The sequence below is a fragment of the Rhinolophus sinicus genome, linkage group LG12, assembly GCF_036562045.2.
Source record: "Rhinolophus sinicus isolate RSC01 linkage group LG12, ASM3656204v1, whole genome shotgun sequence".
NCBI lineage: Eukaryota > Metazoa > Chordata > Mammalia > Chiroptera > Rhinolophidae > Rhinolophus > Rhinolophus sinicus.
The window spans coordinates 4,510,077-4,533,148 of NC_133761.1; the positions used below are offsets into that span (position 1 = coordinate 4,510,077).

The 23,072-nt window shown below is 46.8% G+C and overlaps 2 long non-coding RNA genes across 3 annotated transcripts in view; one reads left to right on the top strand and one right to left on the bottom strand.

Annotated features, from left to right (window-relative positions):
- Window positions 1-23,072, top strand: part of LOC141567838 (uncharacterized) — a 190,805-nt gene that overhangs the window by 152,945 nt on the left and 14,788 nt on the right. The window contains exon 4 of the long non-coding RNA XR_012490706.1: window positions 8,795-8,873. This is a non-coding gene — a long non-coding RNA (uncharacterized LOC141567838). The remainder of the gene's footprint in view (window positions 1-8,794; window positions 8,874-23,072) is intronic.
- LOC141567837 (uncharacterized) lies at window positions 283-22,309 on the bottom strand. 2 transcript variants are annotated; one of them, XR_012490704.1, is made up of 3 exons: window positions 22,047-22,309; window positions 16,032-16,303; window positions 283-4,191 (listed from the first exon to the last, which is right to left on the bottom strand). It is a non-coding gene; the product is annotated as an uncharacterized LOC141567837 (long non-coding RNA). The 2 variants fall into 2 exon arrangements; XR_012490705.1 differs by lacking the exon at window positions 283-4,191 and adding an exon at window positions 13,493-13,584.

Below are 23,072 nucleotides of genomic sequence, written 5' to 3' on the forward strand. Positions count from 1 at the left end.
AACCCGATGACCACTAAATGGTCTTCCTGTGTCCCCATAGAACTTGTTCTGGAGCATTAGAGCGAGTCAGGGGGGGCTGAGTTGTCACTGGCCGAGCCGGTGAACCTGCTTGCTCACCGGGTAATGGGCCTCTTTCTGCACCTTTCCTCCTTGGTGCAAGGGTCAGCCTTTTCCTGATACCGTTTAATAATTATTATTATTGAGCAACACCATTGCTTAATGACTGTTAAGCATTTATTCAATAAATGTCAGCTTGTAGGGTACCAAGTAGTAAGTCTGCATGGCGTGGGCCCACCTTGGTCTAGCCAGGTGACCACCCTTTGAGGGTAAGACAAACGCTCAGTGCTTTCACCTCACTGGCTGATTCATCCTCACGAGTAACTGCCGGAAGGTATATATAATAGACCAGTTTTTCGAAATGAGGAACTAAGGTCCAGAGATGGGACGTGACTTTCCCATGGTCACAAAGCAAGAAGCATCAGATCTCACACTTGAACTCTTTATTGCCGATTTAATCAGAGAATAATCATCCTGCCCCTCGCCCAGGGCCCTCACACCTGCATTCCATCTCCCCCTGCCTCATTCTTCCTCCATCTAAAGGCATGAAGCATCCAGAACTTTCCTTCCTCATTGAGCACCTTGGATCCTTCCACATGGCCTCAGGGCAGACAGTCTCTAAGCTCCAGTCCTAACAATTAGCCATGAGACCGCCTGAAAAGCAAATTTATGAAAGTGTGTGGGAGCATTGCCCTACCTGGCTGTCTTTCCTTGGGTCTTCACGTTGCCACTGCTGGTTATGGTGATTAATGAGTTAATAATGAAGATGAAGGTTTTCAGGTGCCTGAGCAGAGGGTAGCTGTCCGCCAAAATGGATTAGCCTCGTCCAGCAGGTGTGGCCCTGGGGGGAACGCTGCTTTATGCTTCTCCAGGGACCTTGTTTAGCACCAACCACCTTGTCACAAGGATATATTAAAGGGAAAGCAATTTGGGCTGCCTGCTCGGAAATGCTGACCGCTCTGCTGCTCGGTGATTTTGAGTTTGCAGGGCCGGTCCTGCCTCACAGGAGGGAGAACCAAAGGGGAGAAGAAGCGTGGCTTCTCCTGCTCCTCGAGAGTTAATGTGACATGTGACCACTTCCTTCTGAGCCTCAGTTTCCTCACGTATACAATAAGACTGTAGGATGAGGTGATCCCCAGACTCTTTCTAGAAAAGACCATCCATGATCCTATTATTTAAACCACTAAGTACACTGTCAGTAAAAGCAAGTCACCATTGCCTGCAGGAGTATTTGCTTTAAAATGGAGTCAAAGCCTTCAGGTAAAGGTTGAGTTTCCCAATTTGACACAATGTAAGAATCATCTGAATGTCAAGCCTTAAATCACAGTCTCAGGTGCCAGCCCAGGTGGAAAGCATCATATCCCCGGAAGGAAAAACACAGTGTTTTTGACAAATATCTTAGGCGTTCCTCATGGCCACGCAAGCTGGTGAACACTGGCATAGCAGAGTGGAGCATTGATGCTGGCGGGTGGAATCGGCAGGGGTCCCACAACCACGGTCCTGAAGCTTGGGCATGTGGGAATCATCAGGAGCTTTACGAACCCTGCCTCCCTGGTGCCATCCCCAGGAATTCGGACAGGATTTGCCTGGGGTGTGGCATTTGGGAGTTTTAAAGACTCCCCACGTGATCCTTCTGTACAGCCAGGGTTGAGAACCTCTGCTCAAACTCAAACTATGTGTGATTCCTATGCCCCAAATTCTTCCTCCACTACCCAGGGATATGTGGAATTCCAACCAAGTTCCCGTGTTCCTGGGAGGACTCCCATGGGGCATCCAGCACCAGGGAGAGACGCAGAAGACCAGAGGACTGAGTCTCCTCATGCAAAACGCGACATCGGTTGCTCCCTCCACGTTGCTAGGAAGACGGGACTCACACAGTCTGTGGGTATCGGATGTGCTCAGTGAATACTGGTTGGAGTGAAAGCTGGAAAGGCTGCATGCGGAGGGCATTCGTGAGATCACAGGAGCTTCCCTCAGTCCTGAGAGACTCGGCAAATCATTGCCCGTGAGCCTGTTTATCGTTTTATTCAGGTTCTAAAAGCAGAGATAATAGTAACTGTGGCTGTCTTTTCTTTTCTAACTCTGGCTGCATTCTCTGCACTGGGTTAGACCCAACAGTCAGCACTGCCAACCTTCACACCATCCACAGAAAGTAGGATTCTGACTCCATGTGTCTCAGACAAGGAAACAAGGTCAGAGACTCAGAGGCCGCACAGCCAGCCAAGAGCCGAGGTCCAAATCCGTGTGCCTGTTCCCGACGCCAGCCCATCCCACAACTCATCTGGAGATTTTTTATCTCTGAGTAATAAAGTCACTCCCGGTGCCCATCTTCAGATTCCATATAATTTACGTGACAGCTCTGTCACTGGGGTATTGTCTCTGTGGGAGGCGCCGCCCCTCTCAGCCTTTTGAAATGTCTGGAGCAGGACGGGCGCCTGTGTGTGGGAGGCACTGCGGCGTTTACGGAAACTGCACGGCTCTATTAGGGGAGGAGTGTCCGTGGAGAGGGACTTGACATTTTTTAAATGTCAGTTTGTCACCAATAATATCCTTTCAAACCTTTCAAATCCTCTAAAACCAACAAAATCGCCACAGTGCAAATCAGTCTATCTTCCCCATCACTGAGTAGGGACATTTCAGCAATGAAAGGAAATGTGTGTGCATGTGTATGTGTGTGGGCATGGTTGTCCATGCATGTGTGGGTGTATGCACATCATATATGTACATGTGTGTATGTGTGTGTTTGTGTACATGTATGTGGGGCACTGTGTATATGTGTGGGGAGCACATGTGAGTACATGTATGTTGTGTGTGAACACACGTGTGCATGTTTATGAGGGCATGTATGTGTGTATCATGTGTGTACGTGTGGGGGACCATGCATGTGTGTGGTGAGTGCATCTGCATGTGTGTATTTGTTAATATGTGTGAGTGTGTGTGCAGATGCAGAGACATGTATGTGTCTATGCATGTGTGTGAATCCCATGGATTGAACAGGCCACAGGGACCAGGACATGTGGACAAAACAGAAAACTAACAGTGAGCAGACATAGGATGGAATCAGAGGACCTGATGTCACCTGTCTTTCATCAGGACAAGGGATGAAGGACACTGTGTGAAGGCACAACCCACCCTGAACCCCACCCCACCCGGTAATTCATCGAACAGGCTGGGACGCAGACGCAGATGCCTCGCCTGTAAAAGGAGGAAATGCTTGCACATAGAATTGATTCCCACTGGATCACTTGCAGTCTCAGCAAATCATTTCATTTCTCTGTGTCTCAGTTTCCCCACAGGATTGGTATGATGATTAAATAAGCTGATAAATGTAAAACACAATATATGGTATATAATAAGCTTTGTTGTTATTCCTAACTCAACAATAATATTGGTTGGTTCAATTTCACTTTCTTGGGGAAGAGATGAAAAACGTATTTCCTCTAATACGTAAATTAGAAAAAAACCCGCCCTCTTGACTATAGATCCTCAGAACACCCAGTCTTTCTCCTGGGATTTTTCTCTCCCCATAATTTCTGTGACTCTCCAAACATTGTTTATCGGCTCTATTAACCCTCTCTGGGTGCAGATGTTTCTCCAGCCACCCACGCTCCAAGTCGCCATTGCTTCAAAATTTCTTCTACAGAAAGCGTCACGGTTTGTTCTAAGCTTGCACACAACCTTCTCCCTTAATGCGCCCAGCTACCTCCGGATTGTGTGGGGCATAGCAAAATGTACTCCATGCAGGAAGAATAAGAAAGAATAAAACCAAGAGTGGAGTAGGTTGCTCCCAAGGTTGGTCGTGGGCCTCACGACTGTTAACTGGCCTTCGGGATTTCATTTCTACCTGGCGGGCTTCCTGGTGGAGGACGTATCCAACATTCACCGAGCAGATGTCCCCAGCCACTCCATCTTCTGGGACCAGGCAGGCATTCCTCACTGCACAGGAAGACCATTCTCGCTTCTGCCCACATCCAGCATACACTGGCTTCACACCCAGAATGGGAGAAAGCAGGAACACCCCTTCTTTCAGGAAACAGCCCCTCTCTTTTAGCCGCAGGATGAAGTCCGATTGCCAGGACAGGCGTGTGGCTGATTTCTTTCTTGAGCTGCAAGTTGTTGAATCTTAAATAGCACCTGTCGAAAGCACCAAGAGTTGAGTGTCAATCTACATTTCAGAGGAGTGATTATTCAAGGGCCAGGTCAGGAGAAAAATACACTTAACTTCCATCAAAGAGCCCAATGCTTAGTTCAGCAGAACAATGGGAGGTGTATTTTATTCACTAAATGTAACCAAAGAACCTCAGTGGTAATTTTGCAAAAGGTAATGAATGTTCCCCAAGCACAGGAAGCAAATGTTATCAGTGGCCCCAAAGTGTCCGTATTTCAAAAAAAGAAAAGAATTCAATGTCCTCTTCCTTGGGCACTTAACCATCAGGGATGTGCTGAAGACAAAATAAAATGTGCTTTGTGAATTAAACACTTAGCAATTGGGGCACAGGGAGACCTCCAGAAGAAGACAGCGGGGTTTCTGCAAGCCAGGATTGATAGATCCTGGAGGAATAACTCAAAAAATGTAAGACACCAATGTGTTTCTGCCCCAAGCTGGTGACACCGGCCGTAGCAGGAGTGTGAGGATAGTTGTGGCCTTGCAAACTGTTGGAGGATTAAATGAACTAAGAGACGTGAAGTCTCGGTACAGGGTGGTTCTTTCCCATCCCCTGTCTTATTTGCGGTGCCCAGCACTGCGCCTCATACATTGGAAAGCATCAGATGCCTTTTGTACAGAGCGTGATGCATAGCAAGCCGGAGTCTGAGTGGGAGGTGAATGGTACCCTCTGTACCCTAAGGGCAGAGGAAGCGAGGGCTCACGGCCCGTCAGGGATCACATCAGTCAGTGCTCCTGCTGTGCAGGTGAGGGGACAGGTGTCGGGGTGGCTAGGGCAGCCGCCCACAGCTGCACGAGGAGTCGCTCGTGCTCGGATGGGAGGTCACTCCATGACACCACACGGCCCCCTCGTACCCTCCTCACAGGTGACACAGCCTTCCGATGCCGTGCTGTGCACAGGTACAGAGGGCCAGCACCTGATTTCCACCTGCATACACACGCCTACTCGCATGCATTAAACTGCCATCTCCGCTGAGACGTTCCGTAGGAGCGAATCTGGGGGGCCTGAGTATAGAGCGGGGGTGGGTGTGCAAGAACTGAGCAGGGTGGGGGGTATATTTTACAGTTGATCCAAGTGCTATTTGTAACAACCACAAATACGGATGTGTGCGAAAGGAAAGCAAATGATCACATAGCTCAGGTTTCTGCGGTCCAGGGCACAGTGCACGATGCACGTGATGCCAGCCTATCTTCACCTGGGTTCGTTCCGAGGGTTGTTCTATCAGCCCCTTCACACTGACTGCCTGGAGGTGGTGGAGAACATCACATAAGCAAGCAGACTGGTATTACTGCGAGGTAGCCGTTAGTGGCTCCGAGAGCTTTATTCCCTGTCTGCATCCCAGGAGAGCAAAGCCGACCTCAGGGTGAGCAGTCATCTCTGAGTGAGCATTCATGAGACACTCCATCACTTCACCAGGCTGGCTCATTCTGGGATGTTAGGGCCAGCGGGCATGATGGCGCTGTGCCTACCGGGGCCCCTCCAAAAATGTCCCGTGGTCTCATAGATGAGGCTGATTGTGTGGGCCTCGGTAAGCTTATGGCGGCTTTGGCAGAGACACAGAGGGCAGGAAGGCAAACGCATAAGTGTGAGTTCCAGTAATGACAAATCACTGTCCCCTGCAGAGTGTGAGGACTCTGACCACCAAGTGGCTGATGGTTTTCCTCATGGGGGCTGTCATTGCCAGAGCTCAGTGTTGGCCTCTGCAGTTGACAGATCCGATTTGTCAGTTACAGACCCAAATAAGACTTGGCGGGGGGTGGGTGGGGGTGGGAGGGAGCCCATGGCGTCAGGCCCGCGCATCGGCGTGGTTCTAAGGCTCATTTCATAGCACTGGGCGCTGGGCTAGCTGAGGGCAGAAGACAGAGCTGACATCTCTCGTCCACGTGGAGGTCGAGTGTCACTTCTGTGGTGGATGCAACCAAGTGAATAAAAGAAGAGCAAACAGTGTACCCACACCCATGGCTTCATCATCGGCCTCTTTCCCAAATGTCTCTGTCCCTGATGTTCTAATCAGCCTCCTCTTAGGCCTCTGGTCAACCAGCCCAACCGTTCTCCTTCACTGAGATTCCACACAGTCCTCTAACTCAGGCCGCGTTCCCTTCCCCATCAATTGTACATGCTGTGCGCAACCTGGCCTCCTGGCTGGTTTTCCTCACTACTCTCTTTCAGGGCCACTTTGAAATCATTTCCAATGTCTGTCTCCAAACGCCACCAACATATGGATCTCCCCCATCTATGAAGTCTGCCAGAGTAGGTTTCTCCTCTGTCCACTGGTGGTAGGAACCCCCCATGAATGAAACCATAGGCGTGAGCTGGGGGAATGTGTTGGGACAGAAGAACAAGTGATTTTAGTCTGGGCCACTTCTTCAGTAACTTCCTTTTGTCCTCTCTGCACATGCAGTCTTGATTCCAACTGTACCATTTCCATAGAACGTGGGCTGCTGATGTGCTCACCTGACCTTATGACAAGGCAAGACTTGCTTGTCTTCTGCTCCCTGGCTTGCTTCCCAATTCAGATCCTTGGTTTGAGTTTCTGAGCAAACCTGACGTAAGGCAGACCCTCTCACTCTGGCACACCTCTGATCGGTGTTTTAGCATCCTTTGTAGGTTCAGGACGTGTCTGTAAAGTTTCAAGCTATTCTGGACATTTCAGACAGAATCAGTAGTGTTCAATATGTCTTTGGAAGTAGAAACCATTTTTTAGATGAAGCAAAACCTTACTTGGGAGCACAGTATATAGAATAGATGGGAGTCACATGCTCAGTTGATAGATAGTGACACTTGAAGCCGCTTCTGTCTGCATCTCTTTTATCCCCATGTCACCTCTTGGGAACCTGAAGAGTCAGTGAGACACCAGTGGCAAACAAGCAAATTGAGTGGTTTCTAGGATGCCTCTACCTGAAGCGCTGTCATGCTGCTCTAGGTCGATTTCTGTTGCTGTGGAGAAAAAGCAGACAGGGGTCCGGTCTGTTCAGTTTCAGCAGGTGACTGCTGCTGTCTGTTCCTGCACCGTCCCAGCCCGTGTCATGCTCCACTGTTAACTTCTGGTGACCAAAGGGCTACAATATTCTTTCCTTTTATTGCATTGGGGTCTCTTATATCACACTGCCGAAGCTGACCACAAGTCTTAGCGATCAAATGCTGGCATTTATAGTCTCGATTCAGAAGCATCTAGTACCCTTTCCTGGGTCAACCCCGCCTTTCTGTGAATATGAATTCATCATCCCTCATTTCACTAGCCAGCCCCCTTCCTTAAGTACATTGGAAGCCTCAATGAAACATAACTTTACCCAGCAGTGAATTCTTATAGAACACATTGGAGAAAACGTAAATGAGCAGACTCCTCGTTCTCAAGAGCAATAGCAACTCGATACCCTCCCATTTATAAACTAATTTCACGCTCCTTAAATCATTTGCTACTTTCTGGCAGAAATGCATATACCTGAAGTGCTTTGAAAAACCCACATATAAATCTCAAACGTAGCACTTGGGATGTGCTAGGGAGAAGGTGATCCTAATGGACATCGTGGGGAGGAACATTTGGATAACGGGGCAAGAATGGGTGGCCCTGCTGAGAGCACTTCTCTTGCCTCAAAAGCCAGGGGCATTGGAGAACGCTTCCCACTTCACCAGCTCAGAGGAGGGACGGTGGCTTTGATATAGGCAGCGGCTGAAGGCACCGCCTCTCCACCTGGATATAGAACTGGGGTGTCATAAGTGGGAACAGACACAGAGCCTTTAGACATAGAAGGTGCAGCCACAAATCTTAGCATTTGCTCTTTGCATAACTTCAGAGGAAGAAGAAGAATGTCGAACTCTTGGGGCATCAGCCCGTGACTGACAGAAGCCATGTGGCATTCATATCTTCAGAATGTATCATGGGAAACCAGCAGATGATGGGGCAGGCCTGAAAACAAAGCTCGCACCTGTCTGAGCCAACAACTGCTCTTCAAGACTTCTGTAGGACTCTTGTGAGGAAGGATATTATTTAACACCTGAGTGGCCTGTCAAAGAAGCTGTGATCTGAGAGAGAGGGGCTTTGGGGATCTGATGGGCCTGAGTGTGTCCCCTTCATGCTAGTGTTTGCCTTAGGGGAAGTTAATTACCATTTCTAAGCATTTACTTCATCTAGAAATGGGAATAATGTCTAATTCACAGGGCAGTTGTTTGAATAACATGATGCCTGTAACTTTCCTAACAATGTCAGATAGAAAACACGTGGTTAAAAATGCCGGTTCTCCTTTACTTTCTCCTTGCACATAATGTGATTAACACATGTATTAATAATCTCTCATATTCAAACATGTCTGCATGGAGCCTACTTCCTGATGGTATGTGACACATGGAATAATTACTCATTAGAGTTTATTTAATGGAACACCACTGTCACCATCATTTAGTGAAGATCCATTGGATTGACGAAGGTTTGAATGACTGGGTCTGTACACTTTCATCTTTATGCTGCCACCGACAACCTGTGGGATTTTAGGCAAGTCATTAAAAAGTCAGAGCCTCAGTTTGCTACTGTGAAACAAACATTTCACCAAATAATCCTTTCCTTCCCCTTCCAGGCCATCGCAACACAAGGGTGCAGACACAACGTGTGATGGGAATACTGAAGATGGAGGTGTGGGATGCTTCTGGTTGGAGGTGAGTGTTTGGATGTTAGCACTGTACCATCCAGACGGGGAGGGACCCAGAAAGCAAAATAGCTTCTTGTGAAAGTCAAGCATTTCTGACATTGAGTAATGGAAAAAAGATACCAATATGCCGTTCATGACTTAGGATGTGCTCAGTCGTGTTGAAAAAGAAAGATCACCAATTATTAAGGTAAACTTACTTCAGCTTATGCTAATCAGTAAATCCAAACAAAGCTCTTCATTCTATCCTCAAACTGACTCACTTCCGTGACTTTTCTATGCTTAATAGTAGTTATAAGTGATGTGACCATCTCATCAGTCCCCAGACCAGCAGTATTAGCGTCGCGTGTGCAGCTGCCATGATGACACCCTCTTTCCCACTATGCCTACCCCATCGCCACTCTCTTTTCTACACAACTGGTCCCACACCGCCTCCATTTCCTTGTAAGTGCCTGGTACCAAATCCTCCTGGTCATATCTTTAGGAAATAGGCCAAACGTTCGATGGCTTACCACTGCCTACTGCATGAATGCAAGATAAACGCCTCTGCTGCCTTTTGTGGTCCTCAGACTCCTTGAGCACCAGCTGTGTGCCAGGAACCAGGCCGGTTAGAGGATAAGGGGATGAGAGGAACCTGGTCCCTGGCCAAGAACCAAAAATTCTGAGTGAGGAGCTGACAAAGTCAACAGAGAATCTTAAAACTGTGCTGTAAGGGCTGCCACAGGAGCAGTGCCTTATGGAAGAAAACGAGGGGTGAGGCAGAGGGAAGACGCTGTCACTGGGGAGGGCAATCAGCAAAGCCACCTTCCCTGGCCTTGAGGGTGAAACAGGCAAAAAACCCACCAGTGTGTTCTGAGCACACCCCTGCAGCTTCCTGCCTTCCAGCCTCTGTTCCTGTTGTTCCCTCTGCCCAGATTCCATCCACTCCCTTCTGCCCAGACACAAGCTTCCTAACATGCGGCAAACGACAGCTCCTTCTGGGAGGCTCCCTAAGGTGCCCAGGAAGAGTTAAAGATTTCCTCCTGCAGGGTTGCTCACGGTGGGCTGTTACTCTCTCTATGAGCTCTTTGGGTTTTATCTCCTGGTGTGTTATACATAGTCAGTTGTTTACATGTGTCCCCTGGTTAAGCCATGGGCGCATAGAGAGCAGAGGCATGATCCATTCATCCCCTCAGCTCCCACCGCTCTAATAATGCACTGTGTCTAGGAGGCAATCGATGAATAGCCGCTAAATTGAGTTGTATTCCTAGTCAATCCTTGTTGAAGACTAGCTGCGGTTCATCCTTTGACAGGACATAGAGAGGACCATGCAATGCAATACGCGATCTGATCTCTGCCATCTCGTGATCTCAGACTTTCTCCTCACGTCTCTGTGTGCATCCTCCCATCTCGCCTCCATGAATCAGCCCTTCAGTAGGTTCCACTAATTCATCATTCATACCCTTGCAACATATCACGGAGATGCTCTTCTTTCCATAGATGGCTTCTCTTCCTTGCTTTGCCCGTAACTATTCTACACTTGGATGTTCTCTTGTTTTTACCAGTTAGTTAGTTAGTTCTGCTAAGTCAGTTCTGCTTCTTGCCCATTTCTTTGCTTACTGTGCCGGCCTCCTCTTGTTGAAGCCTGGGCTCCCCAGTTTCACCTCTTCCTGTTCATTTTATAGCACACCCCCTTCTGCTGCTCATATTTTCCTACAAAATAAACTCCCCCCCCCAAACTTGATGTTGCCATCTCCTTTTCCCCTGGAAGCTAACCAGAGGAAGCAACATAACCCACATCAGCGCTGTCACTGTGAGGGGGAGGTGACCCCCTGAAATGGCCCTCTTCAATTCCAGTGGGACCGGTGGGACTACTGAGACCTCCTCCCCATCCTCCCCAGAATCTTGGGTCATGCCTTTGACCTTGAACATCCAAAGGATCCTCGCTGATCACTCTTAACATACAAATTCCATTTGCAATCAGCTAACCCTCCATCTGCTCACACATGAGGATTTTGCCTTAGTCTGTACCCTCTGTCCAGACTCACAGCCTGGTTTCTACAGAACAGCCGAGTTTGTCACGTGTTTCTGCAATTTGCCGTCAAACTCCTTAACAGTTTTTGAAACTCCACCCATTTCAAATGCCTTGCCTGGATAAACTGCCCCCCCTTCAAGTCTTAACACCTCTCCAATCCACTCGCTATAGCAATAGTCTCCTCATTTATTTGATCATGTTTGATTGCACTCCAACAGTGAAAAAGATTTCACTTGCTCCCTCACCCTCATTCTCTACCTGTCTATCTATCTCTGATCTATGTATCTACGATTTGTTATGAATTATAATATAGACTTATTACCATTAGTTAATATTCCCAGGCAAAGTTCATCGTTGACAATGACGGACATAAAGTCACATTCTGCTCTTACATAACCATCCCTGTGTTAGGCAGGGACTCCTGCGTGGGACAGGACTTGACGTGAATCTGATTCCGACCTCAGAGCTGGCAGGTCAGTGCCCCTCCTCCCCACACAGCTCCAGCCACGTGCAGATGTGCTCCACTGCTCCACATAACCTTCCCTGGGGACACTTCCCTGGGGACCGGAGCCTCGCTGTCCTCCGTTCACAGTTTCTCAGAGTCCTGGGCCATCTACAAAGCGGCGTGACTTGCTATGGACGCAGGCCTCCATTAGAGCAGCACCTGCTGTATGTTTTATTGTACGTGATTCACTGACCCTGAGAATAAGGGACCTTCATGTCAGCTTTCACATTACGGGGGAAGTGGCCACCACTCTGCTGGTTTCCACCATGCTAGACTAGTCTGCCTGTCAGTAAAGTTCAGATAAGTAGAATCATACAGTATGTCCTCTTCAGCGGCAGTCGTATTTTGCTCAGCATGTGTCTTAAAGTTGAGTGTATTAGTTCATTATTTTTTACTGCTGAGTAGTGTTCCATTGTACAAACAGCACACCTGGGCTTCAGCATGTAAGCCAGTTTCCGATAGAGCTTAGAAATTGTCACTGCTCTCCTTACAGCAAGAAAAAGCAGGACTGTGGCAATTAGTGATTACTCTTAGACCCATTAGAGAACTGAGGTCACAGGGAAACTACCACCCCAATTCTGGAGAGTCCCAGCTCAGATATGCTTACTTGCAGCAGAAGCGGCTGAAGCCATAGATGGGTAGGAACCCTGAAATGATGACTTGGATGAATTACTGGAGGCTGAATGAGACTTAGGGGCTTAGGGAGGTCCCCACGCTTCTGTGGGTCCTATCTCCAGAAACTCCATTGGGTCTCATGGTAAGAACTAAGAAATGTCACCTGGTGGTCTGGCAGGGGGAAGGGAAGAGTAATCCCCATGAAATGCCCCAGTCCCTTATCTACAACAAAGCCCTGCACTCGGGGGGGAAAAGCTGTTACCAGAGCTCCAACCTAACTCAGAGGAAAGCATCTCTCCCACTCAGGCCCCTCTCGCCTTCCTGTCCCACTTAAGGGGGAAAGGGCTAAGAAACACGTGGGGCTGTCACAGCCCAGAGACACAGGCCCACTGAAAGATTGAGATCTACTCATAAATTGTAGGATTCTCCCCTGCCCCTCACCTTCCCATCATATCAACAGGGCGGTGGTGTGATGACAGTAGATCATAGCTGAAAGAGACAGACTGTCCCTGTGGACTTAGGGAACCCAGAGTCCGTAAGGACACAAACATGAGGACAGCGGCAGAAAGCAAAGCCTCTGGCACCTCCACGTACAACGAACATTAAACATAGCACAACTCCTGGCAAGAGTAACATAAAACCTTGTACTTAAGTCCTGTTGACCTCAGCTCCTATTACATGATACATACATCATGGCTAGCTTTCAACTAAATATAAGGCAGGCTAAGTAGAAGGCAGGAAAAAATAGTCTGAAGAGACAAAGCAAGCATGAGAAATAGGTTCGGCTACGACACAGATGTTGGGATTATCAGACAGGAAATTTAAAATAGCTATGATTAATACATTAAGGGCTCTAATGAGAAAAAAAGTAGACAATGTGCAAACACAGATGGGTAATGTAAGCAGAAAGATGGAAATTCCACGGAAGTTTCAAAAGGAAGTGCTAGAAGTCAAAAACACTAGTAAAATTAATAATGTATTTCTTGGATTCCTCAATAGACTGGACATGGATGAGGAAAGAGTCAAAGATCTTGAAAATAGGTCAATAGAAACTTCCCGAGTTGAAATGCAAAGAGAAAAATAGAAAGAAGTAAAAACAGAACAAAACATACAAGAACTCTGGGACAATTTAAACCAATGTAACACGTGTATAATTGGGATAACATAAGGAAAAGAAAGAAAAGAGTGGAAGAAATATTTAAAGCAATAGGGACAAGGACTTTGCAAAATTAATTACATGCACCCAACCACAGGTCCAGGAAGCTCAGAGAACACCAAGCACAAAAATACCAAAAAAAAAAAAAAAAAAAAAAAAATTAACCTATCTATTCCAACTGCAGAAAAAAAGAAAATGCTTGAAAAAAGCCAAGGGGTGTGGGTGGGCAAATACTTTACCTGTTCAGAAACAAGGATCGGAATTACAGCATATTTATCATCAGAGACCATATTAGCAAGAAAAATATTTAAAATTTTTAAAGGAGAAACAATAATACCAACGTAGAATTCAATATGAAGCAAAATTATCCTTCAAAAGTAGAAGAAAGACTTCCTCAGGCAAACAAAAGCAGGAATTCATGACCAGTGGCTCTACCCGAGAGGAAATGTTAAAATAAGTTCTTCAGGGAGAAGGAAATTGATATAGGTCAGAAATTCAGACCCACATAAAGAAGGGAAGAATGTTGGAGAAAATGAGCCATAATCAGACTCCCTCAGAAATGGAATTCCATTCTTCTTATTAGCAGACCTGTTTTGTTTTGTTTTTTAAATGAATTCAAGTATTATTTTTAAATTTCATCAATTAAAAATTTTTAGAAATGTATTTTTTCTCTTGTTATGCAGTACCTGCATGTAATACTTTTGGTTTTGCCTCTTATCCTGCAAAGCCTAAAATATTTACTTTCTGGCCATTTTTATAAAATGCTGGGCTGACCCATAGTCTAGAATAAAGCCTGCCACATTCTAAGTGATTGGTAAATATTTGTTGAATGAACGAATGAGCAGCCCGTGGCCCCGTCCTGCACCCCTTTGCAGACAAAATACCACCTTAAAAAGATCTGCCCGTCTATCCACCTTCTCTACCACAATATGGTCCTTGAGGCAGAGGCGGTGCCTCTTCCATCTTTGCGTCTCCAGGGCCACAGCAAGACGTGCACTCGGAGACATGAGCAGATCATTAAGGAGTGAGCATGTAATAATCAGAGTTAAAAGATTGTCTCTATAGTGAAGGGGGAAACAAGCCCCAAATTCTGCCCTAATAAAGGAATTTGTGATGCTTCACAGAAGCACAGCTCCATGTCATGGCCGAGTGTGTGAACCTTCTCACCATCTACATGTACCACGGTTGATGCTCTTCCATCGCATTTATTCTAGCGTATGAATCACTCTCCCAGGCACTGCCTTGTCTTCTAGAGCTCGAACTTTTAGGTGCCCAGGCCAAAGTGGGAATGTCACAAAGCAAAAATACAAATGGCTAATTACATGAAAAATATTCAACTGCTCTCATTATAAAAAGTGCACTCATATAACAACAGCACAATTTTTTATCTATCAAATTATCGAAGTCTCTCTCAGTTAATGCTCACAGCTGCTGACGTTCAGAGAAACGGAATTCTGACGCAGTGGAGCGTCCATGGCCATAGCGACCCCATTAGATAGATGCGATCTCTATTTCATATTCAGGGAAATGAGGCGCCCAGAAGATAAAGCCTCTGACTGTTGAAATTGTCCCACCCCCAATTTCAAATCCTCTTCATCCCTTAAGACTATTTTCAGGCATTATCTCTTTCAGGAAACCTTCTAGAATATTGCATCTTAAGCTGGGCTTGGCACGCTCTGTAATCTCCTGTACATCCCTCCGTCTCTGAACTTGCACAGCATTTTATATGCATTTGCTTAGGGATCTTCCTCCCCTGATAGACTGACCATCATGGAAAGATTGACTACTCTAATTAATCTCTGTATGTCCCCTCTCCCTCCCGCTATCTTCCACTCCCCTCATGCCACGAGCTAGGCCAGTCTCAGTGAATGTGTGTTAAATTAAAAACTGAAAGGCGGTGAGCCCAACTCAAACCTGTGCCTTTCTGACCTCAAAACCCAGGCTCTCTCTAATACATAATGCAGCCCTGCTGAATTAACTGAAGTCTAGCTTCTGATGGGCTTGGAAATACAGCCTACAAGGCAGGCAAGCCAAGATTCCTTCCCCTTTGCCTGGTAGATTTGATACGCTCTGCCTGAAAACAAAAAAAGAAAACGAAAAAAAAAAAAAAAAAAAGCTTGCTTCACCTTTTTCTAGCTAGACAAAAGTCTGTCAATAAACATCATATAGTGCAGCCTCCAACTGGTCTTTAATTGCCTGGCAACTATAGGCTCTTAAGACCAGCCCAGCTCGGCGTGGTTGGCACCTGACACCTCCTTTTTCCCAGACAGAGTCCAGGCTGCCCTGATAAACAGACTCTAAAATGGATGATTCTTTGAACGTTTTCTGTGCTCCAGGCAATAAGCTGTTTTCTTTCTTGCTCTGTCACATTTAACCTCAAACTATTTCTGCAACGTAGACTTCAGAATCTCTATTTTCCAGCTGAGGTAGGTGTGGTTCAGAGAGGTAAGAAAGTTGGCTCAAGGTCACCCAGAGAGGAAGAGGCAGAGTTGGAGTTGAAACCCGGTCTGTTCGAGTCCTAACCACGAGGCTGTATTCTGGCTTAGTCTTCCTACCTTTTCCTTCGTGTTTTGTGATTTGCTTCTACAAAGCCACCTCTGGGGCTCTGTCCCGTTGCCACTACGGGTCTGTGGTAACAATGTATTATGTTACTCCAATCACTCCCTCAGTTGTGCCGCTGATGTCAGCAACCTGCCCCGAGAAGCAGAACCCCCTCCTTCTCCACCCACTTACAACTATTCTGGGCCTCTTCTTTCTCAGATTCAGCACAATCAAATTTTCCCATTATATTAGCCAGCTATAGGTCACCACCTCACTCAAATTGAAAATTATTATAGATAGGCTGCAGACAACTTTATTTTTCTTCCTCTGTGTGTACCTTTCAGAAAATAGAGATGTTTTATTTCTCCATCTTCTCATCTTCCTGGGCAGCCGAGGTGGGCAAGTGGAACCTCAGCTGTAACTTCTCCTGTTTCTTCCAGGCAGCTTCGTTTCCCACAAGGCCATTTAACAGTTGAATTGAAAACCCCAGGTGGAAGAATATACATGCCAGGCAACAGACAATTCACAGGAAGAAAGGAAGGGAGGCTCCCAGGCAGATGAGATATGTATACTAAATTTAATTTAGTCGAACACCTCTTTGTTGGATACCTATAGGGAAAGGAGACAAGGAAAGACAATGAAATTTCACAGAGCACCTACTGTGTGCCAGGGCAGTGCCAAGTACTTCACAGTTCCCCCATGAGACATTTTCCTTACTTTTAAAGTGAGGGACATGATGTCACTCCAACATGGGGGTACACAGGTATTTATCAGGAGCTAAGTTCACAGCAAATTGTGCATGCCAATGAGAGAAATCTGAAACTCCTTCCTCGGACACAGGAGCCAGCCAGCCAGGCAACCATAACACTGTGACACGTAGATCCCCTCAGCAGGTCCCAGCCGGCAGCAAGAGGGTCTGGAGACTGTGGGTCTTTGGCTCACTGACCATTGGGACCACCCTGCCCTTTTGGCTCCCTCACTACCACTGGGCCCCAACTCCCATCCTATGGACACTCAGGCATCCTGTCTATGCTCTGAACGCACTACGCACACCACCCTCAGACCTGGCCGAAGTTGGCTGGATCCCAACTCTGCTCCCTGACTCTTGCCTCTCAGCCCCACCCGTGGCCCGGGTTCTACCACGAATGAGCTGTGTACGTTGTATGCTATGTGCCAGGCTGTGCTTCTGGGGGGCTCCTTCCTGTACTCTGAAGAAACCCATAAAGTGTGCGTCTGTGTGCTCCTCAGCTGGGAGGAGAGCTATGGGCATCGCTTTCCCATCTATGTCTCCCCCCCGGCCTTGGGTCCCTCTTGTCCAGGCTGGTTGCCCTACCCTGGGTGTCAGCTGTGTGAGCCGAGCAGTAATCATGTGGGCTAATAGCAATGGGTATATAACCACCCACAGGCCTGAAGGGATTAGGGAAAGAGTGATTATGGGATTCCAGAAAGAAGACTGTTATGGAAACGGCCCCCTTGGCCTTCCTTCAAAAGATACAGCCCAACGGGGGTTTAACGGTACAGCAAGAGATCCCACTTCCCTTCCTCCCTGTCTCATTGGGCATCCCATTGGCTGAACCCAATGAGTGTCATTTGACCTCTGCAGACCAGCTTCCTGGGGCATCAAGCAAGTTGAAGAGCAAATCTGCAGATGAGTAGACGTTATCCCACATACTGGTCCTCACCCAAATCATGAAAAACATGACCATCAAATATTATGGAAGACGAGGTGCATCAGAGCCAACTCGACATACATGCAAATGGCAGGAGACATTTGAAGGTCACTAAGTGCACTTGTCATCACCGGTTTTACTTATTTGGGGAGCTCCCAAGGAACAAAGAGTGTTTTGTTCACCTTCTTGTTACCAGCACCCAGCCCCAGACCTCGAATGTACCATATTCTCAGTACATTGTGGACGAACAAAAGAGTGAGGAGACAGTGTGACCTTGAGGGAGTCACATGACCTTTCAGGTCTAGTTGTGGGGTGTTTTTGGAATGAACACTTGGACTGGTTGATCTCTAAGTGCCACGAGAACACTGGTCATCCTTGTGTCTATGACGCTTAAGGTTGCTTCATTCATCCTTGTCAATGGGCTTTGAAAATGCCCTTCGTCATTATCCAGGCCCTGGCTATTCCGGTCGGCCTACAAAGACTCTCACAGGCACTGGAGCCTTTGGGCAAAGTTAAAAGGCGAGCCTGGATCCTGCACTGCCCAGCGCCCTCCCAGCTAAATAGCTCCTTCGTGCCTTTGTCAATTCATGGCTCCCTATCCCATCTGCCCTGCTGTGGCCTCCACAGCCAAATTTCCAGCTATTCAGAAAGCCACAGCTGCCTCTGCTGCAAGAGCACACTGGTGTCTCCAGAAGCCAAGCGATTACATGAGAAAGAGACGTTCCGATTCATCTCGTCTGGTGCTTTATTGGTTTACACAGAACCTTCTGTGCATACACCTGGTGCAGAGGGAGGCACCGGCATTTATGAAGCACCTGCTCTGTTGCCTCATTTAATCCCTGCAGGAGCCCTTGGATCCTAAGTCGCCTGCCAGGTAAGAAGAAGGGACATGCCCAGTCTAGATGATGCTCGAAGTGGGCACATCACTGCCTGTGGCTCCCAGCAAACAACTGGCAGAGCAGAGGAAAGTCCAGCCTTCCTGAGCCCGATCTAGCAGTGTTTCTAGAAGGGTTTGTCCAACAACAATGACTATATTCAAGTTTCACACATCCGCTGTGCCAGTTTTAGTGTACTGATCCGAGCATGTGTGCTTAAGCCAAAGACAGCTCAGAAACCTCTGTTCTTGCAGCTCGGTGGCTAACGAGGTCTATTGTGCATGCTATAATAGTCATAATAAGGCTATTATTATTATTTAGTTTAATAGTAATAATCATGGCTAATATTTTGCCAGAGTTACCCTGTGCCTGGCCCTGTACTAACAACTTTACCTAAATCAACTCCTTTCCATCTTACAATACCCTGAGGTAGGGATTAATATTATCTGCATTTTACCAACGAGCACACAGACACAGAGAAGTTAAATCACTTGGTTGACGCCCAGCAGGCAGGACGTGGGGAAGCTGAGATCCCACTCAGGCTGATTCCAGAGTCCACGAACTTCAATGTCTTGCTCGCAGCTGCCTTGCAGGGAGTCTAGGGCAGTAGTATTTTACGAGTGGTAGTTTATAGGTGAGGAAACCAAGGCTCGGAGAGCGGAAGGCACTTGCTGGTAAACAGCATACTGTTTCCAAGTTAATGATGGGCCTAATGACCTGCAGAGCCAGGATTGTTCCCCAGAGCCAGCAGCCCAAGGACACATTCCGTGTCTACCTCTTTGAGTACTTGTGGGGATTCAACGAGGTAGTGGACATGGAAGAATATAGTAAAGAATTAGTTCCTCAGCTACTGTTGGCTCCTTTACATTGTTTAATTTTCTCTTTCAGTGTCTCAAGTCCATTTCTAAGTGGTAGAGCCAGGAATCAGACATGGTTTTTCCAACTCAGTCCTGCCTCCACTCTGAGATAGATAGATAGATAGATAGATAGATAGATAGATAGATAGATAGATAGATACTCGTAGATGCATAGATAATGATAGAGATATAGGTATAGGTTATAGATATAGATGTTATGTACATATTGTTAAGACTCTGCCAACTGCTTTCAGCTTTATGGAATGAGCTCATTAGCTTCTGTACAAGATAAAATCTAGGGAGGGAGTAGGATTCTGGAAGGCTTAGTTGTTACTTTTAGGAGTATTGAAAATGTAAGCAAAAGTGCTAAGTAAAACTTGTGATTAGAAGTTCTAATACCAGACGGGTTTTGTCACAAGACCAGAGTATTAGTCTGCTTGGACTGCCATAACAAAATACCATAGACTGGGCGTCTCAACCAATAGAAATTTATACTCTCACACTTCTGGAGGCAGGACGCCCCAGATCAGGGTGCCAGTAGGGTGAGCGCTGTCTTCCTTGCTTGCAGACAGCCACCTTCTTGCTGTGTCCTCATGGCAGGTAACCAGAGAGCGAGAAAGCGCTCTGGTGTCTCTTCTTATAAGAGCACAAATCCGACGATGCGGGCTTCACCCTCATGACCTCATCTTAACCTAATTATCTCATGGGGTTAGGGTTTCAATATACGAATTTGGGGGGAATAGAATTCAGTCCATAGAAACCAGCAATCTTCCAGAAAGAGACTCTCCACGAACCCGGGGCCAGGAGTGAAGACCCTGTGTAACAGATGATGACTCACGATGGAGAAGTATCTCCATACTTGTAAGCCACTGAAGCTTTGTGGTCATTTGTTATTGCAGTACATCCTAGCCCATCCTGATGAAAACACCTCCCTACTCCCTAAAATCTACCCCAGAGGAGCTTGTTCCATGAATGAAGAGAAAATTTGCCCTCTCTCTGGAGGGGATTTGAACGAGGGGAGAGGAGACTGAGTTGGGCATGCTCAGTTTCTTTTCCCAGAATCACTGATCAGTTAAGTTACTTTTGCTTCAATCTTGGGTTGTTTATTTTCTGTTTTCCCCTTTTGGGGGAAGGAGTAAAAGTTCCCTTCTTATTATGGAAACATATCCAGTGGCAAATAAGGTCAAGCTATGTTCACGTAGGTCTGGGCAGCGCGAGACATTGATACTAAGCATGACAACAATGTGAGACTTCAATAGCCACACAAACACTATAACTTTAGTATTTCAAGTTGGAACTCAGAGTTTGGAGCATTCTACCACATACCCTGTTCTTAGCATTGATTCCCAAAGCTCCACTTTGGTTCACTCTTTGGTTGACACTACCATAAGGACCATTCTTTAAAGGGTGGTCCCAGGTCTAACTCAGGCTGTTCCTTAGATAACCTCTACCCTCCCAGCCCAGATCAGCTCTTGACATTGGTGGGTTCTCAGTAAATAACTGTTCATCATGGCTTTGCAACTGGAGGCGTGCCCCCAGTCCTGGCCCTCTTCTCTCTGTGCTTCTGAGACAAAGCCGGACTCCTAGGGCATGCCTACTCAGAGCCCTGGGACCAGAGAAGGGGACCTTTGCTACGGTGCCATCATTCATATGTGACAGTCCTGAATCTCTTCTCATCTTGCTCCCTCCTGACCAGGGATCCACCAGCTCACTGTTGCAGCTCTTCCTGCCAAGCCCCATCCCCAGGGAGGGCACTTGGCTTTTTTGCAGGGCTAGCTCCACTCCTCCTGCCAAAAACAGGAAAGTAAATGGCACTGCACAGTCGACATGGAGCCCAATCACAGAAATCATGCTGTATATTTTTAGACTGAGATTTAAAAAATAGAGAAGTCAGGGAAGATCTTACATATCACTTGGCCCAAAGTTCTAACTTCCCACATTGGGAAAAACAAGACGGAAAGAGTTTGTGGGATTTGGTAGTGATTATGCAATGACGACAGTCATGTCTCTTTCAACATTGCCCTGCAGTTCAGTGGTTAATTACAGTGCTGTCAGGAATATTCTCATCTTACAAAGATATAAGTAAATATTCAAATTCACCTCAACAGTCAGTACACTCGACATCTCAGTTAATGAATATTTCCCTTTTGTCCGATTATCTGGTAGAGCAGAGAGAAGCCTCCATAATCACATCAACCAATTCTTCATGGTCTCTCTCTCTCTCCTCCCCCCCCCCCCACATACACTTCTCCCCATTGATTCTATTGATTCAGTTTCTCTGGAGAACCCAGACTAATGCAATACTTCAAGTAATGAGGTGATGGTGTATGTTGGTACCCCAGCTAATGAGGCCATCATTAACTGATACCCTCCTCTCCTCCGTCCCTATTATCTCCATCAAACTTTAGATCTTCATTTTCTCTCCCTCAGATTATTTCAACTGCATATTAATGGTCTCCCTGCTTCCTTCCCCATCCTTTTCTAACCTATCTTTGTCTGGAAGACCATCCACCTTCTTCTCCTTCTGAAAACCCATGAGTAATAATAATATAGCCACACTAGGTGAAAAGCACAATTCTAAGTGTTTTACATTAATTCAACTCATTAAATTCTCCCCACAACCCTATGAAGTGGACACTTTCATTATTCCCATTTTTCAGATGAGGAAATCAAGGCAGAGAGGGGATAAGTACCTTGTCCAACGCCACCCAGTAGTGGAACAAGGATTCACGCCCTGGGGGTACAGTGCCTGAGGCTATGTCCTAACCTCTGCACTACAGTGCGTCTCATTTCCCTTTGTCACCAGGAAGAAACCCAGGGTCCTCAGCATGCTGGCCTCATGACGTTACCCTAGGGTTACCACACCACATCACACAACTCCAAAGGCGTCACTCCCATTAATGCACCTCACCAGCCTCTTGAATTCTATCACTCAGTGTTTGAAACTTACATATTCTATGCTCCATCCTCATGAAATGACTTAAAATTCCCAAACATATCGTATGGGTTCCAACCTCACTTCCTTTACGCAGGCACCTGTCTCCATCTGCAAGGCCACCTGGAAACCTCCTCTTCTGAGTTGCCACTCATCTTGCCTGCTTTGCAGTTCCTCTTCTGAGACCCTCAGGCACCAGGCATGGCCTCCGTGTGCCCAAGAGGGCTTGATCTCTCTCTATCAGGGAACTACCAACGTCACTGGACCGCTCTAGTTCACCCTTCTGCCTCTCTTTGGTCTATAACTGTGAGAATCTTGTAGAACATTAATATATCCTAACTGAATAAACTGAATAAGTGACTGAATATATGACTTCTTAGGGTTTAGTGAAGCAAAGTGCATGTTAGAGATTCCAGAATATTAACAAGAACCACAGAGGTGAGGCTGACCTAATTTGCAGGTTTAGATGCAGGGCAATGTCCTCAGAAGTCCCCTCTTACTGATTTGTTAATGGCCGTGATATCACCGTTAGCACTGGACTCTTTTAGCTTGAGGTCATGACCATGTTCAAAGAGCATGTCCCCCTGAGTGAGGTTACCCCAAAGCTGTAATCATTCAACGGAATATCGTTAGGAAAACCGACCCAGCAGCTCCCTGAAGGCAGGTCTGCAAAGGGTCAGAATCTATGGAGGAGGGAAATGGGCGGGGCTGGTGGGCGGGACACTGGGCGACTCCAGTCACTTTTTCTGGTCTGGAAAAGAAATAAACAGGCTCAGCCCAGCATGCAGTGGTTTTGTGATGCCCTCCTTTTTCACAGACACAGCCCTTCTCTACCCTTTGTCCCCAGCTAACTAAATCATGCCCAATGAGTCACACTGTTTTTGTAATGTATGTGTGTGTGTGTGTGTGTGTGTGTGTGTGAGAGAGAGAGAGAGAGAGAGAGAGAGAGAGAGAGAGAGAGAGACAGAGACAGAGAGACAGAGAGAGAGAGAGGTTACGGGAGGTCGAGGGAAGAACACTGATTTAGAGTCAAAGAGCCCA